The 27,809-nt window shown below is 34.4% G+C and overlaps 1 long non-coding RNA gene across 2 annotated transcripts; it reads left to right on the forward strand.

Moving 5' to 3' along the window:
- The first annotated feature begins 663 nt into the window (after positions 1-663).
- On the forward strand, positions 664-27,809 carry LOC306666287. Of its 2 annotated transcripts, none has more exons than XR_013765264.1 (3): positions 664-720; positions 1,315-1,398; positions 27,718-27,809. It is a non-coding gene; the product is annotated as an uncharacterized lncRNA (long non-coding RNA). The 2 variants fall into 2 exon arrangements; XR_013765265.1 differs by lacking the exon at positions 27,718-27,809 and adding an exon at positions 5,682-8,826.

Genomic DNA, 27,809 nt, shown 5'->3' on the forward strand with positions numbered 1-27,809 from the left:
TATACATCAGTATACCTGGGGGGAAACAAACAAAAAAAATCATCATAGGATGAAAGCGTTGGATTATTCTTTCATCTTGATGACCCCAAACCAGTCACCTAACTTTTTTGCATTTGTTTCACATCATAAACATACAGAGCAATGTTTTTCATCAAGTTAAATATTTTAAAATCACCAGTTTAATATTTTTAAAGAATTTTGAGTATGGGGGCTTAATGTAGTTGCATAAATAGTCTCCAAAAATAATTTTAAAATGATATGAACTAATTCATCCATATAAAAATATTCTGTCAATAGGAGAAAGACTGTGTCAAGGAAACTTCCCTTTGCCTTCCGAAGGTTCTAGTAGTTGAGTCTTCTGAAACAAATTGACAATAAGATTAACAGAAGAAAAGGCATAAAATTTATTATGTGTATGAGGTCGTTCTCAGTAGCTTGATAATGTTTAGAAGCTATACACCTGTTAATAGTACAGAGAGAAGTGGGGAATGTATTCAGTTTTAGAGAAACAGCAGATTATTTTTAGGGGAGGAGAAGGGGCCTACAAAACAGACAACAGCCTGGGCAAAGGAACATCAGGGCTCATGGGGTGGTATCAAGTCTAGTTTTCATCTTGTATGATGTGATAAGAAGGAAGGTGCCCAGACAACTCCATTCATTTTGCAGGAACTCCACTTGATCTGATGAGGTATTCACAGAAAGCTCCTCCCTGGACTTCAGGTGAGATCCAGATCCAGAGCCAGGTGAAGAAGGTCAGAAAGAACATGAGGCTGCATTTTTAGTCCAAAGTACTTACCATGTCAAGTGTGATATTTTGGAGTATTTTTTTCTGATTCCCAACAATATATTTAATTATTTATAATAATATATGAATATATAATAAATAACATTATTGACTAATAAATCTTCCTTAAAATAGTTGCAAATATTTGCATCTATTTTAGGAAAGATTTATCAGACAGCAATGTTGCACAAAGTCATAAATTATGAAGTAATTTTCAAGCACTGGTTATTTTCATGCCAGCATTAGCCTTTTTAAAAATTAAAAAGAAGATAATGCAGAAGTTCAACTGACATTTAATATTATATTGTCCATATCATTTTATCTTTCATCAGGCTTATTGCTTTTTATTATTATTAAAACATCCTAGAAGAAATGTACATTTTTATGAATTAAACTTTAGTTTTAAAATATTAACTGCAAAGGAGTATGGCTATTTTTTGATCAATTTGTTAACAAAATAAAATATATATAAATAAAAGTGCTCTGAAGATAATCACATGGACTCATGAATGTTCTGTTCCTGAATACAGCTGTGTATCTGGCCTCAGAACACAGAACAGATTGGTAGCAGAACACAGAAAACCTTGGACCCCTCCCATGCCCATTCACCCAAGGTAAGCACTATTCTAATTTCTAAAGTCATAGGTCAGTTTCAGGGATAATTTAAGCCTCACAAAATACATAGGTTACAACATTAATTTCTGGTGTAACACTGTTGATATTCCAATGTTATTGCATCAAAATGATTAAGGATAGCAAGAAAAATAGCTTTGAATTTTAAGTGGCAGACCATATATGCATCTGAATAGCAACTGCTGACAGGGAAAACTGCTGAGTTTATATTTGGGACAAAAGCAATCCTGTTCTATCTTTACTTGGCTATGGGCAAAATTCACTCTGCTGGATCTTTACTGCTGCTTCAGACACTGATGGTATATTTTAGGTTGAACCATAGTTATAGTTATTCACTTTAAATGTTACTGTGTAAGAAGAGTTCTTTAATTCTAGATAAAGAAAATAGAGAAGATGGTAATCTAAACATTGGCTAGAGCTCTCAGTGATTGAGTCTTTTTTTTTTTTTTCAGCTTTATGTGACTTTGTCAAGTACATGTTCAAAGATAATAAGAATATTTTAAATTATTAAAAGCAAACATGTTTCTTTAATTTTTAATGATTAGATACAGCCCCCCCAATAAATTTTTTTAATTTGTTCCTTTGATACTCTTTTAAGGAAGGTCTAACACTCATGTCTTTCTTTCAAATAACTGAATGTATGGAGTAATTTTCTACATATAAAGCATATTTCATTTTTATTGCTATCAAAAGATAGCTTAAAGATCCCATGTAAACCCATGTGATCAGGAGATCCATTTGCATATCAGTACACATTTAGCTGTAGCCATTATCAGGAGTCCATCTGCATTTGATATCCTCTAATCACCTCACTAATAATGAAGCACCCTATTAACAATTTCTAGTGAAACCTTAGAAGTATTAAATTATATCAAAAGCAATATTGAAGCTTTTGTCCTAATGTCTTGAATATTTCACATACTCATTTCAACATTCATGTACTTTCATTTGTCCGCTAGATTGCTAGATTAGCACCTCAAATGGAGAGGATATAGAATTATAACAGCAAGCAAAAAGATAAAGCTTGATAATCACTACAGATTTTTAATTTTTTTCTTTAATCCAACTTAATGCTGCTCTTCTTAATCCTCATTTTTTGCATTTTATCCATTGTTCATCAAGGATGAGTAATTATACCCAGCCTCTGACAAAGTTTTAATTCATGTGACTAGAAGGGTGGAGGGTTGCAAATAATGCCCAATGGGTTAAAACCAAAGTAAGGTTGATGCCTTAATGTTAAAGCTCATTCATGAGACACTTAATCTGTCAGTTCACATTTGTAATAATTCAAAGTATTCAATATTTTTCCAAAAGGTTTATATTATATGGCATATATTTAGCATTTTTATTATATTGTCAACTAATATGTTTACTTATTTTTTCACATAGTATCTCATTTTCTTAACCGATTTATGTCCTGATATAATATATAGTAATGGTTAATTTTACATGTCAACTTCATTGAGCAAAGGGATTCTTGTATAGCTGGTTAAACATTGTTTTGGGATGTGTCTTTCAAAATATTTCTAGAAGAGACTATCATTTGAATGTGCAGACTAAGTAAAGAAGATTGTCCTTACCAATGTGGTTGGGCAACATACAATCTGTTGATGGAACAAAAAGGCAGAGAAAGGATAAATCTGCTCATGTTTTGAGCAGGAGAATTTATTGCCTCCTGCCCTCAGACATTGTTTTTCTTGATTCTTGGGCTTTCAAACTTGGACCAGGACTTATGTCATTGTCCCCACCCTCAACTTCAGTGGTGATTGTCAGGCTTTGAGTTTGGAATGGAATTCCTACTATGTACTTCCCCAGCTCTTAGGATAAAAGACCTGGACTGAATTACACCACTGGCTTCCCTGGTTCTGCAACATGAAAAGACTATGGGACTTTTTGGACCCTATAATTATATGTACCAGTTCCAAAGAAATCTCTTCCATTATAATAAAGACAAGTAAACATATTGGAGGGAACTTGATCTACCACATTTTCATGAAATCTCCATTTGGAAATTACTGACTTGGACCATCAGATTAGAAACATTCCTTAGGCACTGAGGTCTTGATAAGCTCCTAGACTCTCTGCAACACAATAGGACAAATACAGATTCACCAGCTGGGATCCCATTAGTTTTTAAATATATCTCTATTAGGGTTATTTAATGTACTTATGAAACACTTATCTGATGGTCCATTCAGTGTCAGCTAATATTTGCTTCTTATTTCAATTTCTCAAAAGTTACCAGATTAAACAACAGAATGAGTCCAAAATTAATTTTTATTTCAGCAACTACTATATTGTGTACACTGATTTTGCGTGCCAACAAGTATAAAATACAAACAGTGTTATTTAGAAGAGTTTCACACTATGTGAGGGGCTGTTAAAGAAAGAACAATGTATCCAAAGTCAGAGGTCACACTATTTGGATGATAATTAATGCATTCCATCTATTTTTAGTTCTTCTTATTCCTTGCAATGCATTTGCTCTGAAATTTTATGTTTACTTGCATTGCACATGAATACCAGCATCTAATGAAATCCTGTTAGAAGAAAAGACCAAAGGCTATTGAGTGAGAAAATGTGATATAAAAAAACACATTAGGCATGTAAGAATTCTCAGGTCTGGGGAAATAGAAAAAAAAAATATGAAAGTTAAATAGAGAAAAGAAAATCCCTCTTCTTTCTCAAGATCCCTCATTGCAGTGTCATTTTATACTTGGCCTTAGATTGGGCCAGACTACAATTATTAGATACTTTTCTTATTATTTCTTAACCCTAAAAGGTAAATGGCTCTAAGGCAACTACTATAATATTATTAATTTATAATATTTATAATACAATGGTTTGAGTGTAGCTATTTCTCCTACACAGTTTTATTGCATGAATAATGTCTATGATTTTCTTTTTCTAAGGAAAATAACTATATTATTCCTATTTTTAAAATACCATGTACCATGAAATATAGAGAAAAAATAAATACAAGAACTCTAACCTTGTTTTTCAAATTATGTTATCAACCTGGTCCAGGATCTCAGAAGAAAAAATATAATACCAAACTAATCTTTAGTTAGTTATGCCCTGGGGTGCCTGGTAATAACCTAACATAAATCTGGAAGGACACTCTCTCATTCTCATCCACACAGGATTCCCATGGTTAAAGCCCTAAGAAATATGAAATCACGTTTTAAAATTAAAAAACACATAAAGAAATGATCTATCACCACCAGGCTCAGTGGTGGTCATAAACATTAGAACCAGACATGAAAGAATTTCACTTAATAAAACAGCAGATAGAATAATAAATACATAAATTGAAAAGGAACATGGACATTAAAAATGCTTCAAAACAAATTTTTTTAACAAAATAATTTTAAAACCATCAAGTAAATAAATTTATTCTAGAAATAAAAGTGATGGATACAAAGACATAAAAATTAAAATTAATAAAAGTTAAAAAATGAATAGAATTAAAATGTATAATATATCAATATATGCCCACCAGAGGTTTCAGAATTATTAACAAGACAATGGAAGATAGGCAATATTCAAGATATTAAGGCTGAAAATCTACCAAGTTAATGCCTATTATGAGTCCTTAGAGACAGGTATCATAGTTGTTCTCAAACAAAATAATTAAAAATATTTCAAATATAGGTACCTCTTAATAAAATTTTGAATATCAATGACAAATGAAAGAGCTAAGTTTATGTTTATCTAGAAACAAATTGCTCAGTAAGAAACATTTATACTCACACCAGATATTGCAATAGAAAAAAAATAGTTTACTAGTAATAGTGTTTAAATAAATCCCCCTTCCAGATGATAAACTTTAGGAAACAGAAAATTGGATACAGAAATAATAAGTGAAATTTAGAGAGACATACGAGCAAACCCGACGTTAAATTGAGGGGAAATAACCTTCTTCTTCCACTTAGGTATACAAAGTCACAGGTAATGGCATTCATAGTTTAACAGTGAGAAAAGGCTACACAGACCACAGAACCCTAGCTTTTCTTGATTCAGTCAGAGAACCCGGGCCACAAGACAACCAGGTGGCGTAAATTCCCCAAAGAGCCCACATGAACTGTTTCACAGAACAGAGTGCCAGGGGAAGACTACCACCAAGAGAAGGGGGAAAGGACACAGGCATAATTTGAACAAATACCTAAAAGCCGAATGTGGGCTTATGTGGGCTACTGGGAGGCCATCCCCCGTGAGCCCCAGATACAACAGTACATATTCATCCACGACCTGTTTTCCACAGGGCTCCACCATGCTCATGAGAAAGAACGAGAACAGGAGAGACCCTGGAAGGCACAGATGCAAGAATCCCGGCTCTCCTTCCACAGCCTTTTTATTTGATTAAAAACTGCCAGCTGCTGAATGAGAATAGAAATACATTCTGTTCCAAGGTCCAGGCACTGAGATTGACGAAAGGGTTTAAGAAAAGGTTTTAGCCTACGACAAAGGAAAAAGAAAACCTGCTAATGTCTAGAATGTTGCAAAGAGTTCAAGCAAATGTCTGCTATGACTGAGGTAGCACAGAAAATTACCTCATGCTCAAAAGCCCCCAAGAGTACAAGAGAAAATTCAAACACTACAAAGGATACACAGTAAAGCTGACAAAGATCCACTCCCTAAATCAGATATACAATCTATACACAAAACGGGTTCGAGAGGAAGAGCTTAGAAATCCTGGATATAGGTTGAATTGTGAGCCCCCAAAAGATATGTTGAAGCTTTACCTGTTTCCCTCCAATAACTGTGAATGTGAGATTTTTGGATATAGGGTCTTATCAAAAGAGTTCTTATAAAAAGTGGAGAAGAAATACAGACACACAAGAAGATCACCCTTTGTGGATGGTCAGAGATTGGAATGATGAAACTACCAGCCAAGGAATGCTAAGAATCACTGACAACACCAGAAACTAAAGAGGAAAAGCATGAAATAGATTCTCTTCTACAGACTTCAGAGAGATTGGAACCCTACTTATGCTTTGATTTCAGATTTCTCATCTCCAGAATTTTGGGACAATGCATGTCTGTTGTTTTAAGACATCCAGTTTGTGGTATTTTGTTATAGCAGTCCTAGGAACCTAATTTGTCTGTCCTCATTACAAGGATCTCTGGTAAGAAGATCAGTCTGGTGGGGTGTGAAAAAAATACTGAGAAAAAAATCTTCAGTGCATTATCTTCCGTACTTACTACAGAGTACCAGCTGGACACAACTAGGTAGATGTGAAGTGGGTATTACTGAAGGTAATTACAGCAACATCAGCATCCAGACTAGGGTGACTCCTTACCAGATAGACTCCATCCCATGCCAGTCGGGGATGCTAATCCTATTTAAGTCAGTCTTAACTTCTTTTTAAACACAGTGTTCACAACTTAATCAAAATTTCAAAAAACAAATGGGAAAAACATCCATTAATAAGTGATAAAGCAGTTAACAGAACTGGGCACAGCTGTTACCTAAAAGTTGAAAACATCTGATGGTGACTATGAAATCACTGTAGTAAACATGCGAAAAGTATTAGTGAAAAGATGAAAAGCATGGAAAAACAGGGATTTTTTCAGAGAAATAGAATAAAATCATATGCATATAAATTCAAATGTAAATAATAGAAATAAAAGAACATCATAGATGAAGAATTCTTTTGACAGAGTAGATTTGATAAGGAAGAGAAAAGCATCACTGTGAATAGGAAATAGACATTTTCCAACTGACATACAAAATAAATAATAATAAAAACCACCAACAACAATATCAAATAAAAAGCATTGATAGTGATTGAATAATATCAAATGGTCCATTATATGGGTAATTTAAATCCCAGAAGTAAAAAAAGTGGGGGTAAAAATATTTGAAGAAATAATTTTCCAACATTAATGAAAGATGACAAGCCACAAATTCAAGAGATTCAGATTATACTAAAAAGCCTATACACAGCATCACAACTGGGCATGTCATACAGTGCTTTAAACCAAAAATAGGGACAAAAACACAGAGAAAAGGTCAAGATAGCTGATTCCTCATCAAGTAGTATGCAAGCCAGAAGATAGCAGACTGATATCTTAAAAGGACAGGAAGAAAAAGAAAAAATAACGTTACCATAAGGTTCTATATCCAGTGGAAATATGTTACGTGCATGTATAAATATGGCAAAATAAATCCCACTATTGTGTATAATTATAATGTACCAATCAAAAGGGAATTAAAAGAAAGATTAAGAACAAGGAAAGCCTTTGAAACACAAATTAGACAAAGCTAAGGGCATATGATTATGATATTTTTGAACTGGTTTCTGATGCAGAGCGAGGGCTTTAGTTCAGAATAATTTACCAGTGTTGGTGCTTAGTTTGACAAATATATCATGGTTGTATAAGATGTTAACTGGAGGGCAACTGAAAAGGATAAAGAAACCCTCTCTACAGTCTTTGCAACTCTTCTGTAAATATGAAACTACTCCAAAACAAAAAAAGTTTATTAAGAATAAGAAAGTAGCCAGGTGTGGTGGTGCATGTCTGTGATCCCAGCAGCTCCAGAGGCTGAGGCAGGAGTATCCTGAGTTCAAAGCCAGCCTCAGCAAAAACTAGGTGCTAAGAAACTCAGTCAGACTCTGTCTCTAAATAAAATATAAAATAGGGCTCAGGATGTGGCTGAGGGGTTGAGTGCCCCTGAGTTCAAATCCCCTTCCAAAGCCCCAAAAGAATAAGAAAGTAGAAATATCAACAAAATAGAACCAAAGAAAAAAACTTAAGAGCACATATCATATACTTGGGAAGTACTATTTCAGAAGAATCAACTTTGTCTCTCAAAAAAACATTTGCATAAATGGCTCTCTGTGTCAATTATTACATAATATATTCATGATATTTAAAATATTTATACAATTTAAATAAGAATAGTGTAAAATAATTACCATATAAGGCCATTATACCTATCTTTGTTCCAATAACCTTAAAAATAAAATGTTAAACTAATTGGAAAATTACTTTGCATGCCACTTGAACACAAATAGAAAAGTTTCATTAGTCTATCAAAGAAATTTCAAAAAATTGTTTTGTATTTTTGAATATTAACATAAGTAAGTTTGTATTTGTGTTCTGCTCTATTGATAATAAAGAGAAATGAAATCTGAAGTAGTTGGCTTTGGTCCCAGACAAAATATTTATCATAACTGAGTTATGGTTGGCTTATATTTTTAAAACACCTGGATCAAGAAATAAGTGGCAGAATATTAATGTAATGCTTAACATTTAGAATGCACTTTTCTCATTAAATATCAAAATTTTTGACAAAGCTAGAAGGCAACAAGTTTGATTGAATGAGTCAGGCATGTTAATGATTAACTCAGAATACTTGGCCCATGATATATGAGTATAGAATAAGGCTTTCTAAATTTTATTCCAGCCCTGATTTTTGCATAATAAAATTTAAGCTATCTGGAACAGGAGTAGAAAGGAGGAAGTTTTAACCAAAACCTAATAGTAGTACTCATATTAGAATAAGTAAGGCATTATGATGCATATCAACTTAAATAAATATTTCCTCTCTTTATAAACCTACATTAAAATTCTGTCCAGACACTGCATTCTATAAACTATTGAAAAGAAAAGATTGCTAGTGATACATTTTTAGAGGAAGCTGGAAAGTTGCATGCAATATTACTATTCAAGTATGAAAATTATAATAAATAAAATGTCCATTCACATAGCCATTTTTGAGTTACAAATGAGTCAAAACCTCCCAGTTCCAAGTTTATTTCCCAGTATATCTCCATAATGTCATGGATGTTGTTAGCCATAATTATTTAATTGACTCTTCATAATTATAGTTTATATTGCAGTTCAATTATTAAAAGACTTATATTTGAAATATTTTATTCAGAATGTTATAAAAATCTGTTTGGCTTCTGTTCTAATGGACATTATGTCTGCATCCAGAATTTTCATTTATTGAGTCCTGACACCTTCTCTCATTTGAATGATGTTATTAGCTGTTTTAAATGAAGTAAATGTTCTTCAAAGCATAATAAATTACTTTTTAAGTATCTGATAATGTGTTTAAATGGGCAACACACCAACAAAGTCTTGGGGAATCAATAATGAAGCTTAATTCAATCTACTACAGCTCTGCTAGCTAGTATAGCATTTAAAAATTTAAGAGTATTTAAACTGCTGAGAAATTTCCTGGCATTTTAATAGGCTCTTTTATAACAGTCTTTTTCCTCCTTATATAAGCAATCATGAACGTTGCTAATGGAATCAATTCAAAACTCATCGGATTATTTTTTTTCTTTCTTTTTGTTTTGTTTTGTTTTTTTCCTCTTGAGACAATATCCATGCTAGCCCATCATTTATAACTGACAGTCTTGGCAGAATAGAATTAGGTTCACTCATCAGAGATAACTAATTGTAGGGTACATTTTAGGGAGAATAAGGTGGAACCTTTACAGTACTGAAGATCAATCATATGGAAGAAGAAACAGATAAAGGTGGAAACAGATAAACATAAACAGCATCAAATGAAGTTGGGAGAATATCAAACAGTTACAACAATCAGCCAAAGCTGCATGTACAAATTGAAAAACAGAAGACATTGAATCTTAAATTCAGTTAAATTTTTCCTCGCTTTTGTCACTACATTAAATCAGGTTTAACACTATTAATTAGAATCTCATATTTCTATCAATTTGCTTTCCTGCCAGAAAGTTAATCATCAATTAGATAAATGATAGCATTTTTTTTGTTATAAAGAATAATAAAGTGCTGTGAATCCTACAGAAGCTCAAATATTTCCAAGTCTTCAGGTTCTTCTGAAGAATTAAAATTTATCAATGACAGGGAAAAGAAACATGTTCTCGTCGAAAAACCTTTGCATATACATGTATGTATACATATATGTCTGCCAATCTGTATCTTTATCTAGCCATAGATCCATCTATCTATCTGTTATGGTTTGGATCTGGAATTTCCCCCAAATCTCATGTGTTCAGATAAAGTGATTGGATTACCAAGGCTCTGTCCTCATCAGTGGATTAGTACACATGGATAGACAAACAGACTACTGGGAAGGGGCCTAGTTGGAGGTGGAGGTCACTGCAGGTGTTCCCTGGAAGGGTTTATCTTCCCAGAGGCCCTTGTCTCTAGGCTTTCTAGCTCTCTCTCTTTCTCTACTTCCTGGTTGCCATGCGCTGAGCAGCTTTCCTCCAATGTGTTCTTCTCCCATGATGTTCTGCCTCACCTCAGGGTGAAAGCAATGGAACCAGCTGACCATGGTCTTCAACCTCTAAAACTGTGAGCCAAAAGAAACCTTTCCTTCTTGAAATTGTTTATATCAAGTAGTTTGGTCACAGCAATGTAAAGTTGATTAATATACCATCCATCTATCTGTCTATCAAATCTGCCTTGCCTTTGTGACAATTATCTAATTATCTAGTGTTTAAGTAAACTTAAATAGTTCAATACTATTTTTTTTTTTTTTTTTTTTTTTTTTTTTTTGGTTCTGGGAATTGAACTCAGGGGCTCACAATCACTGAAAGACTTCCCCAGCCCTATTTTGTATGTTATTTAGAGGCAGTCTCACTGAGTTGCTTAGTGTCTTGCTTTTGCTGAGGCTGGCTTTGAACTCACAAACCTCTTGCTTCAGCCTCCCAAGATGCTAGGATTACAGCATGCACCACCATGCCCAGCAATTAGTTCAATACTTTTTGATAATTAATGAGAACTTGATGTTTCTTTAGAAGTTTCTGCGTATCACTTTTGAGATCTCAATCCATTCAGTAATTTCTTTTATGTGTAAAATTTATAGCAATTGTCTTCTCTTATGATTGCCATAAACACAAGGAACTTACAATTTTCCCAATGCAAGGATGTCAAAATATGAACTTTATTTTTCTTACATGTGAAAAACAGAAAGTGGTTTCAAGTTGCATTAAGATAAAAGTATAAGATCTCATAATGTTTATTATAGTGTATATTTTATTTGGCAAATTTTAAAAATCTTGCTAATCCACTATTATTCTATCTAGAATTTCTCTCTTTTAATTTCTTTTACCTTCATTCAATGACATTAGCCTGTACCCACATATTTAGCATTGCCTTTCCAAATAATATAAATTACCTAAACAAATATAGTTATCTTATTCAAAGATAAATGTCTATACTCTGTGAGCAAGTACACTGATGCTATTTTAGAGAATGTACAAATTTTTTAAGTGGAAAAATATGATTTTCTAATAAATATTATAATTTGACTCACACTAAAAAGGAACTTCTCAGAAAAGATTATCAAGTTGAAATCCAGTTGATTTTTATTTTTTTGTTTATTAGAAGATCCTGCGTTGTGATTTAGATGTGAGTTGTCATCTAAAAACTCATTGTGAGAAACAATGCAAAAAAGTTAGAGGTGAAATGACTGGATTATGAGAGCCTTAAACTAACCAGTGTTTTGATCCTCTAATAAAGATTAATGAGTGATAACTGTGGGCAAGTAGGCTTAGCTGGAGGGCAGGTGAGGCCCTTGGGGCATGCCTTTGGGGTTTAAATTTTGTCCTTGTGGAGTGAAGCTCTCTCTACTTCCTGATTGTCCTTTTCCTGAGCTGCTTTCCTTCACCATATACTTCTGCCATGATGTTCTACCTCCTCTCCAGCCCAGAGGAATGGAGCCAGGCATCTATCAGATGACTGAGACCTCTGAAAAAATGAGCCACAGAATAAACTTTGTCTCCTCTGTGTTGTTATTTTCACATCTTTTTGGTCACAGCAGTGAAAAGGCTGATTGAAACATCCTATTATTCTTAAAATTCGAAAATTTTCTTTTTGTAAGCTACTTTTGGTGAAATTTGTAACTTCAGAGTAAACACAGTGTTTAAAAGGAGCATAAAGAAGGGTAACTATAAAAACTTGTAGAAATTACAATCTTAAATCAACTAAGAGAATTATAAATCAGTTTATTGGCATAACTTATTTTTTTACAACAGTTCTGATCTATGTTTTCAAATTGATTTAGGCTTTAATTAAATTCAGCAAATATATATTAAGTGCATACTTCATGGAAGGGTCTGTGTTAACTGCTTCAGGGGATAAAATAATGAGTGAATTAAAGTATCTTGTCTCAAGACATTTATCTTTTTATCAGACAGATTTATATATGAAATAATTTTATGCAATGAACTATGTTAAGAAATCCATAAACATTAAGAAAAATTAAGTATAACAACGAATTTTGGTTACTGATTGTCAAGGAGAATTGAATGTGAAAATAAATTTTCAGTAGTATAATGACTAATTGTAATCTTATGTACCAGCCTGGCCACTCTCCATATGTCATTTTAGCTGATTCTCACAATATTTTTATATAACTATTACTATCAGAAAACTGAGATAGGAAAAACTGTGAACTTGTTTTATGCTCCTAATTATTTAACAACAGAACAAACTACTGGAAAGTAGAAATAAATTCCCAAATGATGATATAAAAATTATTATTATTATTTTAAAGAAATAGATTCTGAGGTTACAGTTCTGTTGCAGAACATTTTCTTAGTATATGTGGAACCCTGGGTTTGATCCCCAGCACCGTCCAAAAAAATCACATTATTTAAAAATGAGCAAGTACAACTTTGTCTAGCAAGCATGTTTAAATAACATCCGTTATTCTTCTAAAGGAAACACTCACATTTATGATAATAAATAATTAAACAAAAAATATTTTTAGAAGTACTTTATGAGAAAAAAATAGAAAAAATCTTAAGAAGTAAGTGACAAGAAAATATCATTTGCTAATAGACTTGAAAAATGGTTAACATTCTTGATAATCTAAGAATTAAAAAGAAAAACATCTGTGACTTTTTCATTTTAATAAGGACTATTTCATAGATCTGTCATTCCTAAAAAAAAAAAAAAATAGCATGTGTATGGAATTAAAGGCAAAAACTTCCATCTTATCTACCCTATATGTTTCTTCCCCTTTAAATATAGGTCATTAACACTTATAATTCCAAATTTTCCCCTATGTATTATAATGTGTTTTATTAGACAAATGTAGAGGTGCTTAGGTGCTTGTAATCATTAATACACAGATAAATGAATAAGAACAAAAGAGGAAATGATGTTGAGTTGTGGAAAACATATTCAATAAGGGGACTTGTGCTTACATGTGCAGGGTTATACTATATGATGCTTTTTATACTCTTGGTTTTTCATCTCAATCACACATTTCAGTGATCTTTCCATGTCTTTATATTTACCATGTTAATTTTAAAAGCCACATAGACTGTTGTGACTCCGATGGACCATAATTTATTAAAATATTTCTCTGTTATTGACCATGTTTTCATTTTATTATTATTAAAAATAGACCTATTCCTTTGCTTACAAAAAAAGAGACTATCATAGAATTGATTTCTCTGATAGTCTGGGTATGATGGAACAAAAAGCTTGAATGTGATTGACATTGCCCAATTGCCCTTTAGATGGTACTGTAAATTCATAGTACAACCAAATCTGTATGAGAATCCATTAATTCCCACCTTTTTTAGAACAAGATCTATTACTTATCTTCTAGAATTAGGAAAATTTGTCATTATTTTATTTTCATTTTCTGCATCATCCATATGTGCATTAAATATATTTTTAATTGAAAATCTACTTTATTTAAAATAACATCTTTCTAAGACTGAGGAACATAGCAATAAGCAATTTGAGCCAGATCCTTGCCCCAATTAGAAATTTTCATTTAAATGAGGGGAAATAGTCAAAACACATGCCAGCAAAATATGAACCAGACACACTTTTAATCACCATATGATAATCATTTACTATGAATTGTCTGTTTATACATTGTTGTAGTCAGCTTTTTCACTGCTATGACCAAAAGACCTGACCAGAACAATTGTAGAGGAGAAGTTTATTTAGGGGCTCACAGTTTCAGAGGTCTCAGTCCATAGAAGGCCAGCTCCATTTCTTGGGGATCCAGGTAAGGCAGAATATCACGGTTGAAGAGTGAGGCAGAGGGAAGCAGCTCACATGATGATTAGGTCTTAGAGATGATTATCTCCACTTACCAAATATATACCCAAAAGGCATGTGCCAGGGATCCACCTCCTTCAGCTACACCTTACACATCTTGAGTTACCACTCAGTTAATCCCATCAGGGGATTCCTTTACTGATTGGGTTAAGCTCTTATAACCCAATCATTTTACCTCTAAAACATGCATTGTCTCACACATGAGCTTTTTGGCAGACACTTTACATCCAAACCATAACATTCATCATGCAACTAAGTGGACATTTCTTTTCTTTAATAATTTTTATTTTTAATACATGTAATTTCTCCCCAATTTTAATTAACATTTGCTTTCTGTTTAACTATAGGCTTAAAGCATATACAATTTTTTCTTTATAGTTATATCTTTCTTCTTTTATAGACTTCCTCAAACCAGTATTTTTAAAATTTATTCCAAGTATTTATACATGACAGCAGAATGCATTTTGATTCATTGTACACAAATGGAGCACAAGTTTTCATTTCTCTGGTTGTACATGATGAAAAGTTATACCATTCGGGCAATAATACATGTACATAGGATAATAACGTCCATCTCATTCCACCATCTTTCCCACACGCATGCCCCATCCCCTCCCCTCATGGCCCTCTGCCCAATCCAAAGTTCATCCATTCTTCCCATGCGACCCCATTATGAATCAGCATATACATATCAGAGAAAACATTTTGCCTTTGACTTTTTGGGATTGGATTATTTCACTTAGCATGATATTCTCCAACTCCATCCAATTACCTGCAAATGCCATTATTTTATTCTTCTTTAAGGCTGACTAATGAGTAATAGTTCATTGTGTATATATACCACAGTTTCTTTATGCATTTATCTATTGAAGGGCATCTATTTTGGTTCCAGAGTTTAACTATTGTGAATTGACCTGCTATAAACATTGATGTGGCTGTGTCACTATAATATGCTGATTTTAAGTCCTTTGGTTATAGTCTGAAGAGTGGGATAGCTGGGTCAAATGGTGGTAACATTCTAAGTTTTCAAAGGAATCTTCATACTGTTTTCCAGAGTGGTTACATCAATTGGCATCCCCACCAGCAATGTATGCCAATCCTTATTGTGCTTGTATTCTTTATAATTGCCATTCTCACTGAGTGAGATGAAATCTTAAGAGTAGTTTTGATTTGCATTTCTGTAATTACTAGAAATGTTGAACAATTTTTCATAAATTTGTTGATTGATTCTACATCCTCTTCTGTGAAGTGTCTGTTCAGTTCATTAGCCCATTTATTGATTGGGTTACTTATTTATTAATTTATTTATTGGTGTTAAGTTTTATGAGTTCTTTATATATCCTGGAGATTACTCTATCTGAGGTGCACGTGGAAAAGATTTTCTCCCATTCTGTAGGATCTCTCTTTACATTGTTGATTACTTCCTTTGCTGAGAAGAAGCTTTTTAGTTTGAATCCATTCCATTTATAGATTCTAGATTTCATTTCTTGTACTTCAGGAGTCTTGTTGAGAAAGTCAGTTCCTAAGCCAACATGATGAAGATTTGGGCCTACTTTTTCTTCTGTTAGGCACAGAGTCTCTGGTATATTTCCTAAGTCCTTGATCTACTTTGAGTTGAGTTTCATGCAAAGAGATAGGGATTTAATTTCATTTTGCTAGATATGAATTTCCAGTTTTCCCAGCACCATTTGCTGAACAGGCTATCTTTTCTCCACTGAATGTTTTTGGCACCATTGTCTAGTATGAGATAACTGTACTTATTTGAGTTTGTCTCTGTGTCTTCTATTCTGTACTATTGTCTGCCTGTCTATTTTAGTACCAATACCATGCCATTTTTGTTACTATAGCTCCATAGTATAGTTTAAGTTCCGGTATTGTGATGCCTCCTGCTTCACTCTTCTTGCTAAGGATTACTGTAGTTATTCTGGTCTGTTATTCTTCCAGATGAATTTCATGATTGCTTTCTCTATTTCTATGAAGAACAACACTGGGATTTTAATTGGAATTGCATTGACTCTGCATAACATTTTGGATAGTATGGTCATTTTCACAATGTTAGTTCTGCCTATCCAAGAACATGGGAGATCTTTCCATCTTCTAAGGTCCTCTTTAATTTCTTTCTTTAGTATTCTGTAGTTTCATTGCAGAGGTCTTTCATTTCTTTTATTAGATTGATTCCTAAGTTTTTTTTTTTTTTTGAGACTAGTGTGAATGGGATAGTTTTCCTAATTTCTCTTTCAGAGGATTCATCACTGATGTATAGAAATAACTTAGATTCATGGTGGTTGATTTTATATCCTGCTACTTTGCCAAATCCATTTATTAGTTCTAGAATTTTTTTGGTGGAAGTTTTGGATACTCTAAATATAGAATCATGTCCCTGGCAAATAATGATAGTTTGAGTTCTTCTTTTCTTATTTGTATCCCTTTAATTTCTGTCTTCTGGCTAATTGCTCTGGCTGGAGTTTCAAGGACTATGTAGAATAGAAGAGGTGAAAGAGGACATACCTGTCTTGTTTCAGTTTTTAGAGGGAACGCTTTCAATTTTTCTCTGATGTTGGCCTTGGGCTTAGCATATGTGGATTTTCAATGTTGAGGAATGTTCCTACTAGCCCTATTTTTTTTAGGGTTTTTAACATGAATCAGTTCTTTATTTTGCCAACTGCCTTTTCTGCATCTATTGAGATGATCATATAATTCTTATCTTCAAGTATGTTGATGTGATGAATTACATTTATGGATTTCCGGATATTGAACCAATATTGCATCCCTGGGATGAACCCCACTTGATCATGGTGCTCTATCAGAATTTTATTGAGAATTTTTGCAACTCTGTTCATGGGGGATATTGGTCTGAAATTTTTGTTTCTGATGTGTCTTTGCTTTTGGTATCAGGGTGATACTAGCTTCATAGAATAAGTTTGGAATGGTTTCCTCCTTTTCTATTTCATGGAATACTCTGAGGGATATAGGAATTAGTTCTTCTTGTAGGTCTTGTAGAATTTGACGGAGAGTCCTCCTGGTCCTGGACTTTTCTTGGTTGGTAGGCTTTTGATAGCCTCTTCTATTTCATTGCCTGAAATTGATTTAAGTTTTGCATGTCTTCCTAATTCAGTTTAGGTAGATCATGTGATCTCTTAAAATTGGTATTCTTAAAATTGGTATTTGATTCTGTTGGAGTATAGATTTTCAAAACAATTTCTAATTATCTTCTATATTTCAATAGTGTCCATCATGATATTTCCTGTTTCACCACAAATTTTATTAATTTGAGTTTTCTTTCTCCTTTTCATTAGTGTTTCCAAGGGCTTATCAATTATTTTTTTCAAAGAACCAACTTTTCGTTTTGTCAATTTTTCTGGTTGTTTTTTTTTATTTCAATTCCATTGATTTCAGCTATGATTTTAATTATCTCCTGTCTTCTACTTTTGATGTTGATATGTTCTTATTTTTCTAGGGCTTTGAGATGAAATATTAGGTCATTTATTTGTTGTCTTTTAATTCTTTTAATGAATGAACTCAATGCAATGATCTTTACACTTAGTACTGCTTTCATAGTATCTCAGAGATTTTGATATGTTGTATCATCATTCTCACTTACCTCTAAGAATTTTTTTTTATCTCCTCGCTGATATCTTCTGCTATCCATGCATCACTCAATAGCGTATTACTTAGTCTCCAGGTTTTGGAGTAGCTCCTATTTTTTATTTTAGCATTGATTTCTAATTTCATTCCATTATCTGATAGAATTCAGGGTGGTATTTCTTTGTATTTGCTAAGAGTTGCTTTGTGGCATAACATGTGCCTATTTTAGAGAAGGATCCATATGCTGCTGAGAAAAAAGTATATTCACTCATTGATGGATAGAATATTCTATATGTCTGTTAAGTCTAAATTATTGATTGTATTATTGAGGTCTATGGTTTCTTTGTTTAGTTTTTGTTTGGAAGATCTATCCAGTGGTGAGAGAGTTGTATGAAAGACACCCAGAATTATTGTGTTGTGGTCTATTCAATTCCTGAAATTCAGAAGGGTTTGTTTAATATACATAAATATTTCATTGCTTGGGGCATAAATATTTATGATTGTCATGTCTTCTTGATGTATGGTTTCCTTAAGCAGTATGCAATGTCCTTCTTTATGTCTTCAGAATAACTTTGGCTTCAAGTTCACTTTATCTGATATGAGGATGGAAGCCCCTCCTTTTATACTGAGTCCATGTGTGTGGTATGTTTCCCCATCCTTTCACCTTTAGTCTGTGGAATTCTTTTCCTATGAGATGTGTCTCCTGAAGGCAGCATATTGTTGGGTTCTTTTCTTTTCTTTTTTTTTTTTTTTTAATTCAATCTACAAGTCTATGTCTTTTGAATAAGGCTTTTAGGTCATTAACATTCAGGGTTATTATTGTGATCTGATTTGTATTTCTAGTCATTTTAGTTTATTTTTGTTTTTCAACTTGACTTTGTTTCTCCTTTGATTGATTTTTCCTTTAGAGTAGTTCCTCCCTCTGCCAACTTTCAATATTGGTTTTCATTTCCTCCTTATGGGATATTTTTCTGAAAATTTTCTGTAATATAGGCTTTCTAATTATAAATTCTTTTAACTTTTGTTTAATTTGGAAGGTTTTTATTTTATCATCAAATCTGAAGTTTAGTTTTGCTGGATATAAGATTCTTGGTTATCACCCATTTTCTTTCAGAGCATGGTATAAATTGTTCCAGGACCTCTAAGCTTTGAGGATCTGGGTTGAAGAACTTGCTGATATCTGATTTGTTTTCCTCCTATATGTAATCTGATACTTTTCTCTTGTGGCCTTTAAAATTCTATCCCTATTTTGTATGCTAGGCATTTTTATTAAAATGTACCTAGGTGTGGATCTATTGTAATTTTGTACATTTTGTATCCTATATGCCTCTTATATTTGATTTTACATTTCATTCTTCAGCTTTGGGAAATTTTCTGATATTATTTCATTAAAGAGGTTGTGCATTTCTTTGGTTTGTATCTCTGTGCCTTCCTCTATCCTGATAATTCTTAAATTTGGTCTTTTCATGTTATCCCATAATTCTTGGAGTTTCTGTTCATGGTTTCTTACTATCTTCTCTGTGTGGCCAATTTTATTTTCTAGATTATATATTTTTTCTTTATTGCCTAAGGTTCTGTCTTCCAAGTGATCTAGTATCTTGGTGATGCTTTCTATTGAGTTTTTAATTTGGGTTATTGTTTCCTTCATTTCAAGGATGTCTGTTTTGTTCTTTTTATTTTTTCAGAATCTCTTATCTCTTTATTGAAATAATGTTTTGCTACCTGCATTTGCTCTCTTATATTATCCTTTACTTTGCACATCATTTTCACTATGTATATTCTGAACTCCTCCTCTGACATTTTCTTTACTGTGTTGTCAAGGCATTCTATTGTTATAGCATCTTGGTTTGTTTGGGGTGATTTCTTCCCTTGGTTTTTAATATTGTTCATGTAGTAGTAGTGCAAATTTGAGGTATTGCAGTATTATAGATTTATAATGTCCCTGCAGGTTTCCAATACTTCACCTTTAAAGGGGGTATCAATATTAACAGCACCCAATGCAAACAATATGCAGCCTTAAACCAAATCGCCCCTATTAAGACATTTACAGTTTTGTCACAATAAACAGAAATGATGTGTTCGATTATTATCAACAACATAAACAGTAGATTTGCAATAGGGTCTACAGTTTCTAATGGTGGATAAGAGAGAATGGGGAGGAAGATGTAGGATGTGATGTTTATGAGGTAGGAAGTGAGAATATAGAGGTTTTAGATCATAGGAAGAGTGAAAGAAGAATCAAAAGAAGTTGGCTGTTAGCAGGAGAAAAGAGAGAAAGAGGCCCAGGGAAAGAGATAAGTGAGAGGAAAATAGAGTGAGAGAGTTAAAAAGAAAAGAAAACAATAAAATGTAAAATTATAATAATCTACAACAAACTGTAACTTACTATTCAAACATCCCAGTCCTTAGTAGCCTGATGCATGAAAAGTACTTCATTTAAAAAATGTTGAGGATATAAGAGCAGAAAATAAAAAAGAAGAAAAAAAGAGTTAAAAAGGGAATGAAAATAAAATTTTGAAGGAAATTGAACAACTGTATTTGTTGGAGTCCAATATCTTCCTTGCTTCCCTTCCCATTCAATAGATGGGGTTGTCTGGAGTTTTCTGGTAACTCCACCCTCAGGATGGTAGAAGTTACTAGGGTGGGAGGGTTAGACGTGGAGGTAGGATTCTTGGAGGTGCAGTGTAGCAATTGCCAGTCCTGCTGGAAGACTGCTTCCCAGGAAATGACTAGGGTCTTCTCATGTGAAGCAGGAGTCTGGTATTAACCCCTTTTGTTGCTTGAGGACCCCACAATTCCTGGTCTCTAATTTAGTCTCTACAGGGACCTATGTGCCTGTCAAGAAAAATTGTTCTGTATTGGGCAGATCAGGACCAGCATTGGGAGCAGTGAGCCAGCCATGTAGCTGCAAGTGCTGGACCAGGTTGGTGGCTGGCTGGGTGGGATGTAGACTGGGGATTGAGCAGCCGGAGGACCCTATTGATTGCCAAACCAGTGGGACCAGTGTGATTGGTGGATGCCCTACTGGGGAGGGAATTGTGAACCATGCTGGTGTCGCAGAATCTGTTGCCTGAGTTGTCCCTGGGATCCTGGTGGGTGCTGAACTGGTGGGCTGGACAAGCTGGAATCAAGAGGCCTTCACACCCTCTTCCCACCTACCTACCCTTTTCAAGACTCTCTTTTGTCTTTTAAGCCTGATGATGGCTAGTAGCACACCTAGCAGAGATACCTCAGGTGTAACCAAACCTTCAGGGACCTTAGCGATGTCCTTCCAGGTCCTGGCTGTTATCTCTAGATTGAAGCAGCCTTATCCCTAGATGGTGGTGGTGCCCATGTCAAACCTGTAGATAGCTTTATGTTGGGCTTCCAGGCTCTGACTGGTGTCCCAAGATGGAGGCTACCCCAACTAAAGATGGCAATGGTGGCAGCGGAGGTAATCCAACATAGCAGCAGAGGGTATCGCAAGGTAGAGGTGACTACTTTCAGAAATGTGGCAGTAAGGGTAGGCTGTATGGTGGCATCGGACAGCCTGTTTGGAGATACACCGCTGTGGCATGTGGCGCTGTGGCGGGTGGCTGCCTCCAGGCCCTGTCAGGTGTCCCAGTGTGGTGGGTACCACATGGAGGGGGCTATGGAAGTGGCTGTAGTATTCCAAGATGGAGGCAGCTGGGGAGCCATGATTTGGTCAATGCAGAGCCGCAGTGTGCGGCCGTTCCATAGCAGGTGGGTGGGAAGGTTATTCCCTCAAACCAGTATTTAATAAAACTAGACTCTATATTATCTTGTAGTATTTCATTGTTTTTATATTAGGAGCTTCATTGTTTTTACCAAATGGATGGTGAATCATTATAATCAAATGTATGGTCAACTCTTCCAGTAGTGTTTATTGAACAATTTACACTTTCTCCTTGCAATGTGGCTCGCAATTTAAAATCATGGAATGCTATTCCTTTTCACTATTTTATTTTTCTTAAGTCTATACAAGTATCGCATGATTTTAAATTATTTTTTCATAACATTTTGATACCTGCAGTAACACATTTCTTCTCTGCACACCTCTTTAAGACACTCTCATATCATGACCATACTTTTTTTTCCTATTGCAGTCCCATGTAAAACATTTGTGTGGGGGGTAATAGATTTTCTAAGGAATTACTTGGAATTTATAATTCAAATTGCGGAAAACTGACATTTCATAGCAATGTTTTCCCCTGAGGAATAGTGATTTTATGATATTTATTAAGGCTTCCTCTTAATTGAATATACTTTTGATTTTATTAGTTTTGGTTATTGCTCCACTTTTACAGCCTAATTTTTATTGCTGTTATTTGGGGAATTTTGTTAATTTTATATGTTGATCATTAATGGCCTCCCTTCGTCTATTAGCTCATTAATTCAAATAATGCTATAAGAAAATGCCTGATTCTACTAGCACAGAGTTACACAATGCAATATTAGCAGTATAAACTTTCTACCTAACTTTTAAAATTTATGCTTTAATTTTCTTATCTCATTGTTGTGGACCTCCAGATCAGTATTGAAGAATAAACTTAGTCACATAAAATATCCTTAATTTTTCCTAAATGAAATTTTGCTTTGAATTCTATTACTGCAGAAAATAATTCCCCTAGGGCTGGGGTTGTGGCTCAGTAGTAGAGCACTTATTTAGCATGTGTGAAGCCCTAGGCTCAATTTCCAGTACTGCAAAAACATTTAATAACAATAATTTTCTTATGTGCCTTTTTTCATTCTTATTCTTTCAAAATATATCTGTGTCAGTTTTTTTTTTTTAATTTGATGTATTTCAGGAATATAGGACATGAGACTTTATAGGTTTTTCCTTCTTGTTTTAAACTCAAACTTAAAAGTCTCTTTCTGCTGTTGTCTCACCAATTTCATATTTATTGTAAAAATGAAAAATTTAAAAATGTGTTTCATTGAAGTTAAATGCAGTTAAGACTGGAGTCCTGAACTTCTGATTTATCTTGTAATAGACCAAAGTTATTTATAACCATCAGAAAAGGAGATTAATTGTAAAAACACATTTTCTGAAATACTAGAAAACTGCTGAATAAGCAAGACTGTAGGGGTTGTGATCCCCAAAAGAGAGAAACTGCTGCTTGCTCTCTCCAAAAGACCTTTGCCATTTTTTGGCACAAATTTTAGACAAGGGCTAAGGCCTGTAGCCTCTGATAACAGGACAGAAGCCAGTTCCGGTGTTGGTAATATTACAAGGTTAGAGAAACAAAACTGCACTTTATAGAAGGCAAAGCAACCAGGAACAGGAGGGAGGCAATATCCTGGTCAGAACGGAAATGCAGGAAATCCATCCAGAAACTTCCAATTTTCCCTTAAAAAGGATGCTGAAGATTTGAATTGTAGTAAGCAGGATAATAAGAAGGACTAAATAATTGAATTGCAAAAGGATGATCAACAGAAAGCCACTGAAGGGTAATGCAAAGTTGTCCAGTCTCACAGCACAAGGAAGAAAATCTTGGAGTTCAGGAGGTGACAAGGAAGCAAGGTTTTATAACACATCTGGATTTCAAGGGAAGAATGCACTAGAGCTAGACAGGGCCTCAGATAAAGGCAGCAGTCCTACATCAGGTGAGGAGCCCAGTGCCTGACAGAATTAAGGTGATCTACTTCCGATCTGTGTGTCTTCCAGAGCAGAGGGTGACTCTCTCCAGATGGCAATAATACCATCCATAGACTTCAAAGTAGATCTCATTAATATAATCTAGAATGTAAGCTATAAAATGAATTGTATCAGAGAATTGAAATCTGTTAAATACAACAAAAAGAAAGTTTAGAAATGAAATATGCAATAACTCTTCAAGAGTCATCATGAGAAAACTAACAAGTTGAACTCGACTGAAAGATATAACACTAATACCTGGCCAGGACTTCTCAAATATGTCAAGGTCATCAAAACAATCTCCTGAACCACTGTCACAACCAGGAGGAATCTAAGGAGACAGGCACAGGGACCAAATATATTGCGGTATTATGGATGGGATCTTGGAACAGTAAAAAATATATTTGATAAAATTTAAGAAAATTTTAACAAAATATGGGAATTAGTGAGTAATAATACATCAATGTTGGTTTGTTGTTTTTAACAAATGTGTTCGGGTAGAGTGTAGCTTGCATATATAAATAACACTCTAATGATTACTAAAGATTTTTTAGGATAGAAAACTCTTGTTTTCCTCAACTGAATGTTGGAGAATAAGAAGTTTTAATTAATGAACAATTCTACTTGTGGAGCGATGCTGAATTCATTACCAGAATTCAGGAAAGCAAAGAATACAATCAATAATGTGAAGAGAGAGCCCACAGAGTGGGAGAAAATCTTTTCCACAAGCACTTCAGATAGAGCACTGATCTCCAGAATTTATAAAGAACTTACAAAACTTTACAACAAAAATACAAAGAACCCAATCAATAAATGGGCCAAGGAACTGGACAGACACTTTACAGAAGAAGATATACAGGTGATTAATAAACATATGAAAAATTGTTCAACATCTCTACTAATTAGAGAGATGCCAATTAAAACAACTCCAAGATTTCCTCTTACTCCAATTAGAATGGCTATTATCAAGAACACAAATAATAGATGTTGGCATGGGTGTGGGGAAAAAGGCACATTTTTACATTGCTGGTGGAGTTGCAAATTGATGCAGCAACTCTGGAAAGGAGTGCGGAGAATCCAAAGAAAATTTGGAATGGACCCACCTTTTGACCCAGTTATCCCACTCCTTGGTTTATACCCAAAGGACTTAAAATTCACATACCACACTCATGCGGCCACATCAATGTTTATAGCAGCTCAATTCACAAAAGCTAGATTGCAGAACCAACCTAGATGACCTTCAACAGATGAATGGGTGAAGAAACTGTGGTATGTATACACAATGGAATATTATTCATCCATAAAGAAGAATAGTATTATGGCATTTGCAGATAAATGGATGGAATTGGAGAGTATCATGCTAAATGAAATAAACTAATCCCAAAAAACCAAAGGTTGAATGTTTTCCCTGATAAGTGAATGATGATACATAATGGGGGTGGGGGTGGGGGGTGAGAGAAGAATGAAGGAACTTTAGATTATGTAGAGGGAAATGAGGGGTATGAAAAATGGTGGAATGAGACAGACATCATTACTCTATGTACATGTATGATTACATGAATGGTATGAATCTACATTGTGCACAACCATATAAATAAAAAATTGTACCCCATTTGTGTACAATAAATCAAAATGCAGTCTGTAAAAATAAAAAAAAAAGATAATAAAAAAGGGGAAAAAACAGATGTTCTTTCTGAACCAGTCTGCAATGTTTTATTGATAGATCATAGACTACATCTTAAATAATAGGAAAGCCAACTTTGCACACTGAGTGTGAACCTTGGGTTTATGAACCTGGTCACCCTTGTGCAGAAGTTTCTCTGCTTTCTATGTGTGATCTTGCAGTGAATGAGGGGGACAAAATGGAGTGGTAGGAAAAATGGAAGAGAAATAAATTGAAGGGTTTGAAGCAACGGTTAGGGAGCCCCAGAGCAATAGGAAGCAATGACCAGTATATGAGGAAGAATAAGAGGCAAAGAATCTTCTTTAGCCTAGAGAGTTGAATTTCTACCACAAGGGTAGGCTTGACATGGGGGGCATGCTAAAGTGAGGCCTACTCGGAGGTCCTTAGGTCATTGGGGTTCTGTCCTCTGAAAGGATTAATGTTGTTCTTGTGAGAACCTGAGTTTAGTTCTTTTTAGATGAATGTCATAAAAAGAGTAGGCCTAACTGACCCCTTACTGTGGCTTCCAGCCCTGTGGTATGATCTCATCCTCTCATATAATGAGATGCCCTCAAAGGGCATTGCAGTGCCCTTTGCCATGAGTTCCTCATCAGAGCAATACCAGTGCTGACACAATGCCCTTGAACCTCCAGAATTGCAAGCTACATAAACTTCTTTTCTTTTTAAAGGATCTAGCCTCAGGTATTCAATTATAGTAACAGAAGATGGACTGATACAGAGCTTAGTAACTATAGCATCAAAGAGCAGGGACAGAGCTACAAGCATCAAAATTGGTGATCAACAATTTGCAGCTATCTTGGGACACGACAGTGACAACAGAAATTGCACAATATAGACCTATACTGATATTGCTGAAAGATAATTCAATCATAACTTTAAAATTTAAAGAGTTCTGGTAAGTTCCTGGAATTAGAAATGCTCATAAAATGTACATGAATACACTACCACTACCACCATTATCTACTTACTTTTCAACTGACAACTAACTTTTCAACAGGAAATATGGAAAACAATTGTGGAATCATGTCTTTGTAGTGCTGCAGAATAACAGCTGCTGGCCTAGAATTCTCTACCCAGTAAAAGTATATTTGATAAGCACAGGAAAAATTAATACATTTCATAACAATAAATGCAAGAGAATTTATCTCTGGATGACAGTCACTCAAATAAATATAAATGAGTTCTTCAGGCAGAGGGAAAATGATATAACAGAAACATGGAAATGTAGAAGTAATGAAGAATTAATGCATTGCGGCTGGGGCCTGAGTACTCACAGAAAGAAGGAAGAGAGGAGATTTAGATTTGAGGAGACATAAGTGCTAAGGCAGAAGATGACTGGGGAGTAATTCCAGGTGAAAGGGTGTAATTTATGTGATTGGAGAACAATTATATTTATTTGTTCATTAGCTATACATGCCTACTATGTATAAATTAATAAATCTAGAGATTCACAGTGACCGATATGTAGACTTTGGACTTGAGGATCTTACATTCGATAAATAATTCTCCTGTATTTCTTCTGTGCCACTTTCACTGCCACTGCAGTGATATTTTATAGCCAATATTATTTTCTTTTCTGAATGTAATTCTACCAGTTTGTAGGCTATATAAATCCATCAGTGTGTTAGCTTTTCATCACTGTAAACAAAATACCTGACAAGAATAACTTAAAGCAAGAAAAGTTTATTTTGGCTCATGGCTGGTTTCAGAGGTCCATGGTTTCAGTCCATGTTTGGTCAGTTCCATTAGCCTGGGCCCAGGTGAAGCAGAACATCATGGTGGAAGATTGTGACAGAAGAATACAGGTCAGAGCATGGCAGTCATGAAACAGAAAGAGAAAGAGAGGATCCAGGATCAAAATACAATCCTCAAGGGCAGACCCCAAGTGACCTACCTCCTACAAGCAGGCCCCACATGCCTACACTTACCATCCAGTATTCCATTCTGATTATCTATCCAGCAAATGGATTAATCCACTGACTAGGTTACACCTTAAATGAGTTGATCATTTTACCTCCTGCACTAACACAGGAACTTTTGGAGGATACCGCATATCCAATCCATAGCAACCAGATCTGCAGTAAGTCAAAAACTTTAGAACTGTTTTCCCTATTTCCTTGGAGAAGAAAAAAGTTTATTCTCATATTTTTGGACAAACAGACCTGAAAACCAGTGAATAACTATTTTTAGTTGTTTATGGGTTATCAAAGAAAAAATACTTGGTGATATTTAAGAACAAGAATTGATATGAAGCAACTGGGAAAACAAATAATTTAAAACATTTTCAGATGTCCTTGATAACCACTGGGTTTTCTGCAATCCCAAGAGTAAGAATTTCAACTGTTTTTTTTATGATAGGCATCCTCATTATGGGTATTATCACCATTATTATCATCATCATTAGCAAGAACAGTGGGTCCAGAGAGTTGGAAAACTTGGAATACTTAAGG

The sequence above is a fragment of the Sciurus vulgaris genome (assembly GCF_902686455.1).
Source record: "Sciurus vulgaris genome assembly, chromosome: 7".
Classification (NCBI taxonomy): Eukaryota; Metazoa; Chordata; class Mammalia; order Rodentia; family Sciuridae; genus Sciurus; species Sciurus vulgaris.